At 41.0% G+C, this 18,374-nt stretch overlaps 1 protein-coding gene across 1 annotated transcript in view; it reads left to right on the plus strand.

Moving 5' to 3' along the window:
- The window catches only part of LOC111966037 (protocadherin-11 X-linked), a 206,197-nt gene that overhangs the window by 144,299 nt on the left and 43,524 nt on the right, over positions 1-18,374 (plus strand). The window lies entirely within an intron of this gene.

Consider the following 18,374-nt stretch of genomic DNA (forward strand, 5'->3'; position numbering starts at 1 on the left):
CTATATAATATATATAATGTTCCTGTATGTTTATATTGAGTAATATGTTCTGTAAAGTTTATATATAGTTATAAGTGTATCATGTAAGGTATTGTGATGTATAGTAATATGGTCTGTTATCTGTAAAGGTTATTGTAATATGTTAACTAGTAATATTTGTAGCGTCCTGTAAGGTGATTATGATGCGAAATATATACGGGTATGATACTACTGGTCCTTGTATAAGGTTTATATTAGTTAATTAGTAGCTGTATCTTTAAGGTTTTATATAGTTAATATATACTGTGATACTGTAGGGTTTATTATATAGATGAACTGTATCTTACTGGTAGAGGTCTATATATGTATATATACATACTGTAGATCCTGTAATATGTTTATCTATAGTAATATACTGTTCCTGTAAGGGTTTATATAGTAAGTCTGTATCTGTAAAGGGTTTAATATAAGTAATACTGTTCCTGTAAGGTTTTATATATAGTATAGTAACTGGTTACTGTGAAGGCAAGGTTGGATGGTTCTACAGTAAAAATTCAATATAGAGACTGTATCCTGTAAAGTTTATTATATTATGATAATGTTATCCTGTATAGGTTTATTTGAGTATATACTTGATCCTATATTTAGAGATTCTATTATCTCGTAGTACCTGAGAGTGCCAGGAGTATTCTCATTTCGCAATAGGAAATATGCGTGTGATACAAGCTGAAGTGTGTTTTGTTGCTTTATTTAGCCCTAGTTGACTTTAAAGTCGGTCGAGATACGGTTCTTTAAAGAGGAACTAATATGTGATAAAACCTTTAAACACGGGAGGAACGCAGATTTAGTTTTCTGTTGCAAAAAGTTTTCAAGTTTTTTCCCCGTTGCATGTAATCTCTATCAAATCAACAACTAAGTGGGGTCTACTGAATAGGGCTGTTAGTGGTATGATAAGCGCAAGGTACTGGTGGAGAGACATTCTGTAGTGGTGCCTTATCGGAGTGTATAAGAATTAAATCGAGAATCATGCTCGTGTGGTATACGGCAGATAGGGTGGTTATTATAAACGGGGAGAGAGTGATACTGGTTACGAGCGTCTCTATTGTGGGCGTGTTCTAGATAGTAAATGCGAGCGTAGATGTATGTGATACGTGTAGTATCATACGGTATTGGATGGGAGGGGAAAAGAGAGAGAATACGTGCAACGGGAAACTGAAAACTTTTTTGCAACAGAAAACTAAAATCTGCGTTCCTCTCCTGTTTATATGGGTTGTTATCACATATATCACCTCATTTAAAAGAACCGATTCTCAGCGTAAACTTTAAAGTCAAGCTGATGGCCGTAAAATAAAGCAAAAGACACACTGTCTTTCTTTGTATTCACACGGCAACTTGCCTTGGAAAAGTTGAGGATATCAACCTTTTGCGGTCCCTAGTCCGTCTTTGAGCATTCACCTTGTTTAGTGTTTCAGATAAGGAACCAACAAGTTTTTTCCAACATTCACTCAAATTGCACTCTGGGTTTTACCATGTGGAGCACAATCCATTCTATCAGAAGTGTTATCAGACAGCTAGATATACCTACTATACTTTTTGCGAAGCCTAATCTAGATTTGGCATTCAGTTAAAAGACTAAGAGGTGATTGTATATCAATTACTATTAACAAGACGCTAATGAACATGTCAAATATTTATTGGTAACAATAATAACATAGCAGAAAAATAACGGCAGATTAAATATGATATAATGAACATTGTACACCAATGTAGGCCATTGGCTCCTTTAGAGCTAGAATTGATTTTTGTACCCTATATTGTGATCTCCCAATTAAAATGTTGTCTTTCTCACATACTATTCAAACCCCCAAAATAAAAATAAATGATTATGAAAGCACTCTTATCTATAGAGAACATATTACAAAGCAAATAATCTGAACAAAGAATTCCACACAATTTTTGGAATTTATGTTGCACCCTTGACAGCCGTATCAATATCCATAAGGAGCGGCACTGACGTTTCATGATGGCGTCGTCGAACCTGCACATCATCATGTTCCTCTATTGTGCTCACCAAGCGTGAGAACTTATGTAGCTATGCAGGGGAAACGGCGTTTTGTAGTAATGTCTAGTGTGATGGTGCAGGAATACATTAAAACAAGGGAAACCTGGGGAATTTTAACATGTTAATTTTCTCTAAAAAAAGGAGAAATCGGACACACAGGAATTTCAAAAGCGAACCGGAAACCTCCGACCACGTCTCGGATGGTCTCAGTTCGGTTTGCTCCCAGGTGCTCGTTTTGAAGGGTCTGAGTTCCTTTGGAGTGTTCACACTCCACATAAAATTAAGCGAAATGCAACTGGAGTTCACACAAATTGTCTTTGAAAGAAGCCAATGTGTGAAATCCTATGTCTTTTTTACCTTCAGTTTTGGAGCATACTGAAATAAGGTCAGCGGGTTACTGTCGAGAAGGAATCACAGTATTTGAGCTGAGATCACAAGGGCTCACCCCTTTAACACATCAAGGCACAGACATTTGCATCAGATTGCCAAATGAACACAAAAAACCCTATGTGAAAAGCACCAAAACCTTTACAGGATACAGTATATTACTATATATAAACCTTTACAGGATACAGTATATTACTATATATCAGTGAAGGTCAGTGACGTTTAAGATGAGGGAGGACCATTTTGTTTTATGAGCATGGCCTTATTTCTATTACAGCATATTGGATGACTGTCATTCATTTTCCATTCACCCATTTCAATGTAACATTGAAAGGTTTAGGCTTCTACATAATACTCTAATTTTGCCTGTACCCATCATGAGGTTGCTACAACCTAGCCTATGAATGACAGTTCACGGCGTCGCTGCTGTCACGACCGTCGTAGAGTGAGTAGAGTTCCACATTTTAATGATAGTGAAACATCCAAAACAACAAAGATATAACGATCGTGAAATACGTAGCGCACACATGCACTCATACAAAACAATATCCCCCATCGCAGGTTGGAAAAAGGACACACTAAGTATGATCCCCAATTAGAGGTAATGATTATCAGCTACCTCCAATTGGGAACCATACACACACACCAACATAGAAATATAACACCTAGAAACCCCCTTAGTCGCGCCCTGACCTATTACACCATAGAGAACCCCGAGGGCTCTCCATGGTCAGGTCGAGAGACAAATTTGAGGTGACAGACAGTGAGTGACATTCAATACCACCTTGCACACTCTTGCCTGCATCTAGCTGATCTAGGGTGTAATCATTAGTCCAGCAGTTGCAAACGATAGTTTCTGTTGGACAGATTCAGGTATGTATATCCCTGTTTTGTTCCGTTTGCGAAACGTTTTTCAACCAACCGGCGCAATGAATACACCCCTGATCACGCGTAAACACAGTTCACTCTCATAACAGCCACATTTATATTCCTTCTCTTCCCTTCGCTTGTGGACTTCAATGTACAAAACATCAGCTGTATGCGACCAGGCGAAAAAACCTTCCCAATCCAAACCTCTACAAACAGCCTACATCGTTGTCACCATATTAGCTAAAGTAACATTAATGTACAGTCAGTAAGCAGTTACACCGGCGGGCCCCGGTGGCAATAAATTAGTAAAACCAAAAGCTTACCTTGACTTGGAAGAGTTCCAGTGTTGTGTTGGAAAGTCATAGCCAGCTAACATAGCATCCCTCTGTTATAGCCAGCTAGCTAACATAGCATCTCTCTGTTTGAGCAGTGAAGGCTAAACTAGCTTGCTACATATGCTAGCTAAGTATGTGAAACTGAAAGTGAAAAAAAACTATTACATCTCTCTCTCTCTCTATTTCTCTCTTCTTCATTTAGGAAGACATTTATTTGTTCAAAACTATTGAACTGTTATCTTTGTCTCTCTTTGAGTGAACTACTCACCAGATTTTATATGCTTTCAGTACTATATTAATTCTCTGATAATTTGATTGGGTGCACAACATGTCAGTTTATGCCGCAAGAGCTCTGATAGGCTGGAGGACGTCCTCCGGAAGTTGTCGTAATTACTGTGTAAGTCTATGGAAGGTGGTGAGAACCATGAGCCTCCTAGGTTTTGTAATGAAGTCAACGTAGTCAGAGGAGGAAGGAAGCTAGCTGTCCTCCAACTACACCATCGCACTATCCTTCAGAGTGCTGTTGAGGCTACTGTAGACCTTCTTTGCAAAATAGTGGGTTTTAATTAGTTATTTGGTGACGTGATTATATTTAGTATAGTTTTATCTGAAAATGTTAACTTTTAAATGTTTTACCATTATAATTTTAATTTTAATTGTATTCACTGAGGAGGATGGTATTCCTCTTCCTCCTCTGAGGAGCCTCCACTGCTCTATATAGACCAATACAGGATACAGTATATTACTCTATATAAACCTATACAGGATACAGTATATTAGTATATTCCTCTATATAAACCTCTAAAGGATGCAATATATTTCTCTATATAAACCTATACAGGATACAGTATATTACTCTATTTTAACCTATACAGGATACCGTATATTACTCTATATAGACCTATACAGAATACAGAGTATTACTCTAAACCTATAGAGGATACACTATATTACTCTATATAGACCAATAGAGTATAGCGTATATTACTCTTTATAAACCTATACAGGATACAGTATATTTGTATATTACACTATATAAACCTATAAAGGATGCAATATATTACTCTCTATAAACCTATACAGGTTACAGTATATTACTCTATATTAACCTAAACAGGATACAGTATTTTACTCTATGTAAACCTATACAGGATACAGTATATTACTCTATATATACATAGTATACAGGATACAGTATATTACTCTATATATACAGTGGGGAGAACAAGTATTTGATACACTGCCGATTTTGCAGGTTTTCCTACTTACAAAGCATATAGAGGTCTGTAATTTTTATCATAGGTACACTTCAACTGTGAGAGACGGAATCTAAAACAAAAATCCAGAAAATCACATTGTATGATTTTTAAGTAATTAATTTGCATTTTATTGCTATGACATAAGTATTTGTGCAACCTATCCCGAGAATTCCGGCTCTCACAGACTCGTTCGTTTTTCTTATAGAGCCCTCCTGTTCTCCCACTCCTTACTGTATTAACTGCCACCCTGTTATTTGAACTCAGTTAACCTGTATGGAAGACATAAGAGACACCTATGTCACACACACTCAATCAACAGACTCCAACCTCTCCACATGGCCAGACCAGAGAGCTGTGTAAGACATCAGGAGTCAATGTACGACCTGCCAAGCGCTGGGATGGGCTACAGACAATAGGCAAGCGCTTGGTGAGAAGGCCAACAACGGTTTGGCGCAAATTATTAGATAGAATGGAAGAAGTTAAGATGACGGTCACATCACCCTCGGTCTGGGGCTCCATGAAGATCTCATCCCTCGTGGAGGCATCAATGATCAATGTAGGAAGGTAAGCGGATGCAGCCCAGAACTACACGCGGCCAGGACCTGGTCATGACCTGAAGAGAGCTGGCGTACCACGATCCTCAAGAAAACCTAATACGTAACACACTACGCCATATTGGATTAAAATCCTGCACCTTAGCAACGCTGCAAGGTGCCTCTGCTTCGGTGCGCAAGCACGCATGTCCAAGGACGCGTCTGAAGTTTGCCAACTTGACCATCTGGATTAATCCAGAGGGGGAATGGGACCGAAGAAGTCATGATGGGTCTGATGAAGAAAAAATTTGAGTTTATTTGTCTAAACTCCACTCGCCGTGTTGGAGCGAAGAGAGATCCGAGTAACAACCCCAAGAACGCAGCATTTCCCGCAACCTGATAGTGCATGTGAGGTGGAAACATGCATTCTTTGGGGATCTTTTTCTGCAAGAGGGGACAGGCGACTGCACCGGTATTGAGGTGGAGGATGGATGGGGCCAGTATCCTCTGCCGAGATCTTGCCACACCAATCCCCTTTCCCTCAAGTAAGAGGAGCATTGAATAGGATGAAGTTCATGGCTGGGTCTTCCAGCCACATGACAATCGACCCGCGAAACCACCAACAGCCAGGGCAACTAAGAGTGCTCCGTAAGAAGCATATCTCAAGGTTACCCGGACGTGGCGCTAGCCAGTCTCCAAGAACCTGAACCCAATAAGAAAATCTTTGGAAGAGAGCTGAAAGTCGGTGTATTGCCCAGCGACTACTAGCCCCGAAACTGAAGGATCGGGGAGAACGTCTGTCATGGAGAGAGTGGGCGCAAAATGCCCCTGCTCGGTATGTGGTACTAAGACCTGGTCAAGAAACTACAGGGAAACGTTGATTGTATTGCAGTACGATGTTGAATTCGCATAACAAAGGTTTCTGTACCAAATATTAAGTTCTGCTTTTCTGATGTATCAAATACTTATGTCATGCAATAAAATGCAAATTAATTACTTAAAAATCATACAATGTGATTTTCTGGATTTTAGATTCCGTCTCTCACAGTTGAAGTGTACCTATGATAAAAATTACAGACCTCTACATGCTTTGTAAGTAGGAAAACCTGCAAAATCGGCAGTGTATCAAATACTTGTTCTCCCCACTGTACATAGTATACAGGATACAGTATATTACTCTATATAAACCTAAACAGGATACAGTATTTTACTCTATGTAAACCTATACAGGATACAGTATATCACTCTATATATACATAGTATACAGGACACAGTATATTACTCTATTTAAACCTGTACAGGATACAGCATATTACTCTATATTAACCTAAACAGGATACAGTATTTTACTCTATGTAAACCTATACAGGATACAGTATATCACTCTAATAACATAGTATACAGGACACAGTATATTACTCTATTTAAACCTGTACAGGATACAGCATATTACTCTATATTAACCTAAACAGGATACAGAATTTTTTGTATACATATTTCTATATGTATATAGTGAGGCTGGATTACTGTTGTTCACTGAGGCAAGTTTAACTAATGCAATTTAAAATCATATTTTTCCTGTTAAATTGTGTTAATAACATCCACACTCTTTCTTGTGTTGCAATTAAGAATTACTCCTCACACTAAACAAATGCAAATTCGAATTAGCATTTATTTGACATGATATGAGAATGTCAAATGTATTCAAATGTTTTTCCCACTAGGCTATGCAGAGTAAAAAATCCACCATCCTCCAGACTTATTCAAGTAATCATCACACAGTTTAGTGTAAACTAACTTTGCACTTGACTCTGCCACTGCCTCTACTTGTGAACGTGATAATGTGCGATGTAGTGAAATCCTCTCACGTCTTCCAGTTCACTTAGGAAGAAAGTGTCAAAATGCCCATGTCCTTTTCTGGTTGAATGGCACGGTCAAGAGTCAAATAAACAAAAAAAACACTCCAGTGGAGAATAAGTCGTGTTCAAAAAGAAACTCAGTTGAGAGGGCAGTCTGACAGCCTGTCATCGTGTGGCCAGCTGAAATGACACCTCTTTTCAGCCTAAAAACGACATCCCTGGAATTGGAAAACGACTAAACTGTGGCTCGCCACTTGTTTCGGTATACAGCTGAGGGACGGGGCTAGGGAAATGTACAACCTCTCATATTCATAGACAACACTCTAGATGCAAGGACTGACAGTCCAATGTATAGATTTACCAATGTTCTGAAGCAATGCACTATTCCTTTTTATGTTGTAAACAATGGGGAAAACCCTTCATATTCTTGGTTATGATAAAGTTACTGACAGTTGTGATACACTCACAAGGCACTTATAATTTATATTCTTCAAGAATCAATGGCAACAACAACAAAAAATCTCAAATTGAAATGACCATTGAACAGCTAGGTTCCCAAATCCCAGTCTACACCTTTAATGTCCGGACAGCTTTCTAAAGTGACTCTTGTGCCATTGAAAGCTGCCGACTGGATGCTATATATCGTCGCGTGTCTGACTGCGTTTGACAGTAAATAATACCACACGATACTGTCCCCTGTCATTGGGAAATAATGAGCGAGGCAATCAGCTTTGTCCTGAGTCAGTCGACACAAAAAAACGACACTGGAATCACCGCCACGTCCTTCACATGGTCCTGACCTGTTACCGCTCATATTGAGATGCCCTCTAATAAGACGAGCTCAGCGATATTGATGTCGTTTGGGTCGCATCCCAAACGGCACCCTATTCCCTCTGTAGTGCACTACTTTTGACGATATAGGGAATAGGGGGTCATTTGAGACAGACATTATGTGTAAGTCTGTGGCCACTATATAAAATAGGGAATAGGGTGCCATTGGCCCTCGTCAAATGTAGTGCACTATATATAGGGAATAGGGTGCCATGGGCCTTGGTCAAATGTTGTGCACTATAGGGAATAGGGTGCCATGGGCCTTGGTCAAATGTAGTGCACTATATAGGTAATAGGGTGACATGGGCCTTGGTCAAATGTAGTGCACTATATAGGTAATAGGGTGCCATGGGCCTTGGTCAAATGTAGTGCACTATATAGGGAATAGGGTGCCATGGGCCTTGGTCAAATGTAGTGCACTATTAAAGGGAACAGGGTGGCATTTCAGATGCAAACTAAGTCATATTGGCATATCACCAGGAATAATCTGCATGCATATACTGTCCTTGAGATTTTAGAAAACGTTTGCAATGTCCCATGTCGCCTCTCTCATCAGCCGTCTCTCCTTAAAACAGCTGATCTGGACTGATGTAATAGAATGAAGCTACGAAAGCCACTTTGGCTGCTATACCAGTGGAACACATGTTCACGTCTCGTCCACCCACATTATTCTCCATGATCCGGATTCACAGAGCAATACACACAGAGCAGAGAGAGAACACAGGGCCAGTAAGGTAATATATTGTCCCTCAGCTACATTACACACAGAGCAGAGAGAGAACACAGGGCCAGTAGGATAATATACTGCCAATCAGCTACATTACACACAGAGCAGAGAGAGAACACAGGGCCAGTAGGGTAATATATTGTCCCTCAGCTACATTACACACAGAGCAGAGAGAGAACACAGGGCCAGTAGGATAATATACTGCCACTCAGCTACATTACACAAAGAGCAGAGAGAACACAGGGCCAGTAGGGTAATATACTGTCCCTCAGCTACATTACACACAGAGCAGAGAGAGAACACAGGGCCAGTAGGGTAATNTCACTCAGCTACATTACACACAGAGCAGAGAGAGAACACAGGGCCAGTAGGGTAATATACTGTCACTCAGCTACATTACACACAGAGCAGAGAGACTAACCTCTGGGTTCTGAACATTGTTAATCCTTTGTATTCCGTTGACACACCCATCCGTCAACCCAAGTAACATTATAACAAAATCCCCATCAAAATGTGTCAGTTTAAGCTAGAGATATCAGGTGTTTTCCATTGACTGAGTCTAAATCCACCGTATACGCCTGTGCCGGCATTCTGCATCCGCCGTGGAAGGAGGCCGAGCTACAGCGCTGTTTGTCAGACCATGAGACATCCCCGAAAATCGGTCTACTCTCGAAAATGTCTGTAGCACCGTCCGAGTCACGGGACTCGTTTCAAGTTGGCAGCGCTGATGTGCCAACGTCTGTCTGTAGCATCCGAACGGTTTGGAATACATATAATTAATGCCACTCTGGAAAGGGGAGTCTCTCGTGAATACGATGGTGTTCTCCGTATTGCTCTACGACCCCCACAAGTGTCACAGGACTTGTCTGAAGGTAACCTATACAAACGAATGGAAGCATGGAGGTAGAGTTGTGCCCTTCAAAATAAGGTGTTAAATATGAGTAAAACACATGTTTACTATATTCCTGAGCGTTCTTATATCTCTTAGATATAGGACAGACACTTCAAAACCTTATTCCTTATGATTAATTGTTTTAGTGTATCAATACACCTAGTCACGACAAAAATACAGGTGTCTTTCCTAACTCAGTTGCCAGAGAGGAAGGAAACCACTCAGGAATTTCACCATGAGGCCAATGGTGACTTTAAATCAGTTACAGAGTTTATGAATGTCTTATTAATTTATGAATGTCTTATTCAATGTGATTTTATGGGCTATAGCAAAGGCAAAATTCATTATATTTTCAAATATGTTTTTATATATATATTTTTAGACCTAAAGGAGTCCTAAAATTAAAAATCAAATAGCTACATGACCCCCCCTCTGACTATCCTCTGGGGTCTGATCCTTATTAAACTACAATAATAACTCAAATGAAATGCATGGTCCCTCCACCAACCCACCCTCTCTTATTCAAACCCATTTCATCTTCTCTATTTGGTGTCTTCTTGCTAAAAATCTAAAGACTCACAGGGAGAATCAGTGAATAATTGAACAGCGAAACCCCTTCTCAGAGCTTGACAGGGGCTAGGGGTGAAGCTATAATATCTCTAGAAGCAAGCATATTGTAAGACATTGCAAACAGCTGAAGAGGATTCTGAATAACACTATTTTAAGGATTTTTTTCTCCTTTCGGTCACAAAATATTCAATAATGAAACGAGTCCATATTTTGTACTAAATCTTCAATAATGAAATGTTCTGTGTGTAGTGTAACAGGGGAGGCAGATGGCAGATGGTTGGTGTGATGGAAGGGGACTGGTTCATCTACCTCTCCCTGTATGGGGTTGCATGCCTAACCCTGTCACTGCCAGGTTCATGAAATTACTATGGCAAACAAAATCATTACACATCCCTGCTTGTGACACCATAAGAGTGTCACAAATAGCAACCTATTACCCTTTATAGTGCACTTCTTTTGAACATTTTCCCTAGGGCTCTGGTCAAAAGTAGTTCACTGTAATGGGAAAAGGGTCCCATTTGGGACACATCACATAATGTCTTGCAGGGTTTTTATTTCTTTGAATAGCAAACATGCCATGTGGTCCTGGTATCCATGCTGCTAACACCTTATTTATCGAGCATGCTTGGTCAGTCCACTATGCAATATACGAGAGCATTATAGCTGTTTAGCATACCGTGGAGTAGTATCCTAGTATGAATTCATCAAATTAAATACATTTTTATAAAAGTTTACAACTTCACATCAAACTTTACATATTTTTACATCAGCAGTCACAAAGTGCTCTACAGATACCCGGCCTAAACCCCAAAGAACAAAAGACGTAGAGGCAGACATGTTTCTTCTAGATTGGGATATTCACCGTACCTAATCCCTGTATAACACGTCTATGTATAAACTGTTGTCAGGGTCTTAAAGCCAAGGAAACCTGCTGGTGAATAAGCATATCTTTAATAACGATTCATACAGTATAATAAAATGCAATGCCTCCAGCACCCAAACAACAGGGCTATTCATGCAGCAATTAGCTTTTTTACCGCGCTAAACTCAAGGGTTAGGGTTAGAGTTAAACTCAAGGGTTAGGGTTAGAGTCATACTGTTAACTCGCAGGGTTAAGGGTTAGGAGTTATAACTCAAAGTTTCAGGGTAGGAGCTAAACTCAGGGTTAAGGGTTTCACGAGTTAAACTAAAGGGTTACGGGTTAGAGCTAAACTCAAGGGCTTAGGGTTAGATTAAACTCAAGGGTTAGGGTTACGAGGTTAAATCAAAGGTTAGGGTTAGAGCTAAACTTCAACAAGTTAGCGGTTAGAGTTAAACTCAAGGGTTTAGGGTTAGATTAACTCAAGGGTTAGGGTTTAGCAGCTAAACTCAAGGGTTAGGGTAGAGCTAAAACTCAAAGGTTAGGGTTAGAGTTTAAAACTCAAGGGTTAGGTTAGAGCTAAACTCAGGGTTAGGGTTAGAGTTGAAACTCAAGGGTTTAGGGTTAGAGCTAAACTCAAAGGTTAGGGTGTAGAGCCTAAACTCAAGGGTTACGGTTAAGAGTAATCTCAGGGTTTGGGTTAGAGCTAAACTCAGGGTTAGGGTTTAGAGTAAACTCAAAGGTTTAGGTGAGCTAAACTCAAAGGGTATAGTGGTTAGAGTTTTAAACTTCAAGGTTAGGGTTTAGAGTTAAACCATAGGGTTAGGGTTAGAGCTAAACTCAAAGGTTAGGGTTTAGAGTTAAACTAAGGTTAGGGTTAGAGTAAACTCAAGGGTTAGGGTTAGAGTTAAACTCAAGGGTTAGGGTTAGAGCTCAACCTCAAGGGTTAGGGTTAGAGTGAAACTTCAAGGGTTATGGTTAGGCTAAACCAAGGGTTAGGGTAGAAAGTTTAAACACTCAAAGGTTAGGGTTAGAGCTTAAACTCAGGGTTAGGGTTAGAGTTAAACTCAAGGCTTGGGTTTAGAGTAAACTCAAAGGGTTTTCAGGGTTAGAGGTTAAACTCAAGGGTTAGGGTTAAAGTAAGCTAACCAAAGGTTAGGGTTAAGTTAAACTCAAGGTTGTAGGTTAAGTTAAACTCAAGGGTTAGGGTTGCGTTAAACTCAAAGGGTGTAGGGTTGAAGTTTAAACTCAAAGGTTCAGGGTTAGGAGTTTAAACTCTAAGGGTGAGGGTTAGCAGGCTAAACTCAAGGGTTACGGGTTAAAGAGTTAAACTTCAAGGGTTAGGGTTTAGGGCTAAACTCAAGGGTTAGGGTCAGAGTTTAAACTCAAGGGTTAGGGTTAGAGCTAAACTTCAAGGGTTAGGTTAGATGTTAAACTCAAGGGTTTAGGGTTCGAGTTAAAACTAAGGTTAGGGTTAGAGCTATAAGCTCAAGGTTAGCGGTTAGAGTTAAAACCAAGGGTTAGGTTGAAGTTAAACTCAAGGGTTAGGGTTTAAGAGCTAAACTCAAGGGGTTAGGGTTAGAGTTAAACTCAACAGGTAGTGGTTAGAGCTAAACTCCGGTTAGGGTTATGAGCTAAACTTCAAGGTTAGGGGTTAGGAGTTATAACTCCCAAGGGTTAGGGTTAGCGTTCAACTCAATAGCTAGCGAGTCGAGAGGCGGCACTGGGGAAATACACATGCTCACACATGCACGGAATTGCACAAAACACACATCACGCACGCAACGCACAGACACACAGACAACACAACGCACGCACGGCACGCACGCACGTCACGCCGGCACGCAACGCACGCACGCTACGCAACAGCACGCACGGATTAGGGTTGACTTGCTCACGACACAGCACACACACACACACACACACACACACACACATACACACACCAACACACACACACACACACACACGCACACACACACACACACAATTCAGGTAAAGTTGATCCTGTAAGACAATCAGGAACAATCACAGCACCCTGCGGCCCTCTCCAAGGTTCCATTATGGACATCGTCAGACAAATATGTGCTACGACTTTTAAAAAAAACGACAAAAAAAGAAAAAAAGAAAAGACAATCTGAAAGGTTATTTGTGACCTCTGGGTCCGGGTTCGGTGTAGCAGCTGTCACCAGTGTACACAGCATGTCCATATCAAAAGGCTGCCAGCTAGCCGTGCCCGGAAAGAAAGATGTATACATAGAAATAGTGTGGCGACCAACTGGCCGATTTATTCATTCTTTCTGCGGTTCTGTTCTGGCTTATCTGCAGAACCTCCATGTGGCATGGATCATTATATGTTGTGACAAGTCACAAACAATAGCACTGGTATAGCTGGTGTACAGTACCTTCACACCTCTTTACCTGGTCCACATTTTGTTGTGTTACAGCCTGTTTTTAACATTTATTAAATTGAGATGTTTTGTCACTGGCCTACATACGATAACCACATAATGTTAAAGTTAAATAAGAGTTTTCCACATTTTTACAAATTGATGGCAAGCCTAAATAAGTTCAGGATTAAAACAAATTGAACAAGTCCCATAATAAGTTGCATTGACTCTCCCTGTGCAATAATAGTGTTTAATGTATTTTTATCAATGACTATCTCATCTCTCTCTACCCCACACATACAATTATCTGTAAGGTCCCTCAGTCAAGCAATGCATTTCAAACACAGATTCAACCACAAAGACCAGAGAGGTTTTCCAATGCCTCATAATAGTAGATGTGTAAAAAAAAAAACAGACATTGAATATCCCTTTGAGCTTGGTGACGTGATTAATTACTCTTTCAAGGATTTCACCATGAGACCAATGGTGACTTTAAAACAGTTACAGAGTTTATTGGCTGTGATAGGAGAAAACTGAGGATGGATCAATAACATCGTAGTTACGCCACAATACGAACCTAATTGACAGAGTGAAAAAAGGAAGCCTGTACAGAATTAAAATATTCCAAAATATGCATCCTGTTTGCAACAGGGCACTGAAGTAATACTCCAACACATTACTGAGTACCACTCCATATTTTCAAGCATAGTGGTGGCTGCATCATGTTATGGGTTTGCTTATAATTGTTAGGGACTGGGGAGTTTTTCAGGATAAAAACGAAACAGAATGGAGCTAAGCGCAGAAAACATCCTAGAGGAACACCTGGTTTAGTTTGCTTTCCACTAGACACTGGGGGATTATTTCACCTTTCAGAATGACAATAACCTAAAATACAACGACAAATCTACACTGGAGTTGATTACCAAGAGAACAGTGAATGTTCCTGAGTGGCCTATTTATAGTTTTCACTTAAATCTACTTGAAAATCTATGGCAAGACTTGGACATTGTTGTCTAGCAATGATCAACAAACCGTTTTACAAGACCTTGAAGAATTTTTTTAAAAGCTCTTAGATACTTACCCAGAAAGACATACAGCTGTAATCATCTAATATCTTCTACACACTATGGAGTCAGGGGTGTGATTACTTATGTAAAATGATATTTCTGTGTTTTCATTTTAGATGAATTTGAAAACAATTCTAAAAGCATGTTTTTACTTTGTCATTATGGGGTATTTAATCCATTTTGAATTCAGGCTGTCACTCAGAAAAATGTGGAAGAGGTCAATTGGTTGAGAATACTTTCTGAATGTACTGTACATGTCATAGCTACATGCAGACGTTATGAGTCTGTGATGAATGCAGGGGACTGTAAAATATAATGACATTAATAAGTGTACATCTTACATGCATTTACCTTCTTGTCTATAATTTCCCGGTAACTGCTTTGGCAACCAAAATGCCATTATAGACAGTACTATACATCAGTGTTTCCCAAATTGTTTCCCCACCCCGAGTGAAAAAAGTTTGGGAACCCCTGCTATACACTGCAACAGATAAGAAGCATGAACAAATGATCACACTGTAAGGAAAAAGAAAGCAAACTATTTTCTGTAAAAAAAAAATATATATATATATATATATATGGAGAATGAAAAACAACATTGTTTATTATTTTTGAAATTGATCACATTATGTCGTAGTGCATAGTGTGAATTTTGTTATCCACATAATGTAAAAATGGGGTTGGAATTGCATTAATTCACGGGCGCCCATGTGGTTAGTATTCTGTACGTCGTCTTCAAGCAGTGCTTTGCTCTCATAAAGTCCCTACTATAACGGTTTATGAGGTTGAGCCAATCCTCTGGAGGCCTTGCTAGGCTGCCGGCTATCCTCCATTTTTAACTAAAGATGTCACCTCCCCAGTGCCATGAATCNTTTATGAGGTTGAGCCAATCCTCTGGAGGCCTTGCTAGGCTGCCGGCTATCCTCCATTTTTAACTAAAGATGTCACCTCCCCAGTGCCATGAATCACACAACAAAGGTTAATGATGATATCAATTGATAGGTGATGTATGATTCTAGCTAATAGTCTGAAGATATACACTGAGTGTACAAAACATTAAGAGAACCTGCTCTTTCCATGACATAGACTGATTAGGGGAATCCAGGTGATCGCTATAATCCATTATTGATGTCACTTATTAAATCCACTTCAATCAGTGTAGATGTAAGGGAGGAGAGGTTAAAGAAGGATTTTTAAGCCTTGAGACATGGATTGTGTATGTGTGCCATTCAGAAGGTGAATGGGCAACACTAAAGACCTTCAAACACCTTTTCTATTTAACCAGGCAAGTCAGTTAAGCACAAATTCTTATTTTCAAAGACGGCCTAGGAACAGTGGGTTAACTGCCTTGTTCAGGGACAGAACGACAGATTTTTACCTTGTCAGCTCGGGGAATCGATCGTGCAACCTTTCGTTTACTAGTCCAACGCTCTAACCACTAAGGCTACCCCACCTTTGAACAGTAGTATGGTAGTAGGTGCCAGGCTACTACCAGTTTGAGTGTGTCAAGAACTGCAACGCTGCTGAGTTTTTCATGCTCAACAGTTTCCTGTGTGTGTCAAGAATGGTCCACCACCCAAAGGACATCCACCCAACTTGACACAACTGTGGGAAGCGTTGGAGTCGACATGGGCCAGCATCCCTTTGGAACGCTTTCAACACCTTGTAGAGTCTATGCCCCGACGAATTGAGGCTGTTCTGAGGGCGAAAAGGGTTGCAACTCAATATTATGAAGGTCCTAATGTTTTACACTAGTGGATCTCCTCTCCTCTCTTCTCGCCTCTCTCATCTCCTCTTCTCTCCCCTCTCCTCCCCCCTCCTCCTCTCCTCTCTCATCTCCTCTTCTCTCCCCTCTCCTCCCCCCTCCTTCTCTTCTTCGCCTCTCTCATCTCCTCTCTTCTCTCCCTCTCCTCCCTCCCTCCTCACTCTCCTCTCTCATCTCCTCTTCTCTCCCCTCTCCTCCCCTCCTCCTCTCCTCTCTCTCTCCTCTTCTTCTCGCCGTTCTGATCTTCTCCCCCCTCGCTCCTCTCCTCGTCTCGATCTCCTCTTGCTCTCCCCTCTTCTCCCCCCTGCCTCTCTCTCCCTCGTCTCATCTTTCCTCTTCTCTCCCTGCTCGCTGCGCCTGCCTTCCTCCTCGTCCTCGTCTTCACATTCTTCCCGCTCGTTCTACATCCCTCTCTGCTCGCGCCTCTCTCCTCTTCTCTCTCATTCTCTCTTTCTTCTTCCCTGCTCCTCATCCCTCCTCGGCTCGGTCCTCTCGGGTCATTCTCCTCGTTGCTCTCCCCCTCTCCTGCCCCCTCCTGCTCTCCTGCTCGCTCCCCCTGCCTCCTCTCCTGCTTCCATACATGATATATTTCATTTTTCCTCCCTCTCTTCAGTTAAACCCAATCAGGGCATCAAGTGCTTCCATCCAATCAATTACCATCCCCAAATCAGTGCAGACCTCCTTATATGGACCTACAGAACATTTGTCAAGCTCACCGCTGATGTGGCTGAGTGCTCGGTTCCCACATAGTCAGAGGCTGTGTCCACCTGGAATCTTTCTGCTATCCAGTGGTACTTCTTCCTTGCCGTGCCCCATCTTATTAATGGAATGTCAGTTGTGGTGCAGGATTTTGTTTTAGCTTGTCGCCATGGATGATGCCTGCATTAGCCTCCTTACGCCTCTTGAAATGACGTACTCCAGAAAGCACCATCTACCTTCCAAAGCCGTTTAATGCTAAACTGTACAACGCAGTGTTTTCCAATTCTGTTATGGCCTCTTGGCACTTTCTCTTCATAAAATATGGGACATTTCTGGATAAAGTAAATATTACATTTAATAAAGTAGTCAAGACGTAGCTTTAAATGTTTATTTATGCTTTCAAACCATGATGTACTAGTTTCACCTTTAGTTTCCAACTGTTATGTAAAATCTGTTTGTTAATGACTGAAGAGAGGCCATAGTAATCCTCATTTGGTTTAGGCATTAGCATGTAGTGTAAGTAGATTTGAACCTGAGTTGCCTAACACAAACACCGTTAAGGCCTGATGGACTGGGATCTAGTCCTCAGGTGATGTAACACACACCATTAAGGCTGATGGACTGGGTCTAGTCCTCAGGTGATGTAACACACACCGTTAGGCTGATGGGACAGGGATCTAGTCCTCAGGTGATGTGAACACACACCGTTAAGGCCTGATGGACTGGGATTCTAGTCCTCAGGTGATGTAACACACACGCGTTAGGGCCTGATGGACAGGGATCTAGTCCTCAGGTGATGTAACACACACCGTTAAGGCCTGATGGACAGGGATTAGTCCTCAGGTGATGTATACACATCACCGTTAAGGCCTGATGGACAGGGATCTAGTCCTCAGGTGATGTAACACACACCGTTAAGGCCTGATGGACTGGGATCTAGTCGCTCAGGTATGTATACCACACCGTTTAAGGCCTGATGGACAGGGATCTAGTCTTCAGGTGATGTAACACACACCGTTAAGGCCTGATGGACTGGGATCTAGACTCTCAGGTGATGTAACACACACCGTTAAGGCCTGATGGAACGGGATCTAGTCCTCAGGTGATGTAACAGCACACAGTTAAGGCTGATGGACTGGGATCTAGTCCTCAGGTGATGTAACACACACCGTTAAGGCCTGATGGACAGGGTATCTAGTCCTCAGGTTGATGTAACAACACCGTTAAGGCCTGATGGGATCTGGGATCTAGGTCCTCTCAGGTGATGTAACACACACGTTAAGGCCCTGG

The sequence above is a fragment of the Salvelinus sp. IW2-2015 genome, linkage group LG6.2, assembly GCF_002910315.2.
Source record: "Salvelinus sp. IW2-2015 linkage group LG6.2, ASM291031v2, whole genome shotgun sequence".
Classification (NCBI taxonomy): Eukaryota; Metazoa; Chordata; class Actinopteri; order Salmoniformes; family Salmonidae; genus Salvelinus; species Salvelinus sp. IW2-2015.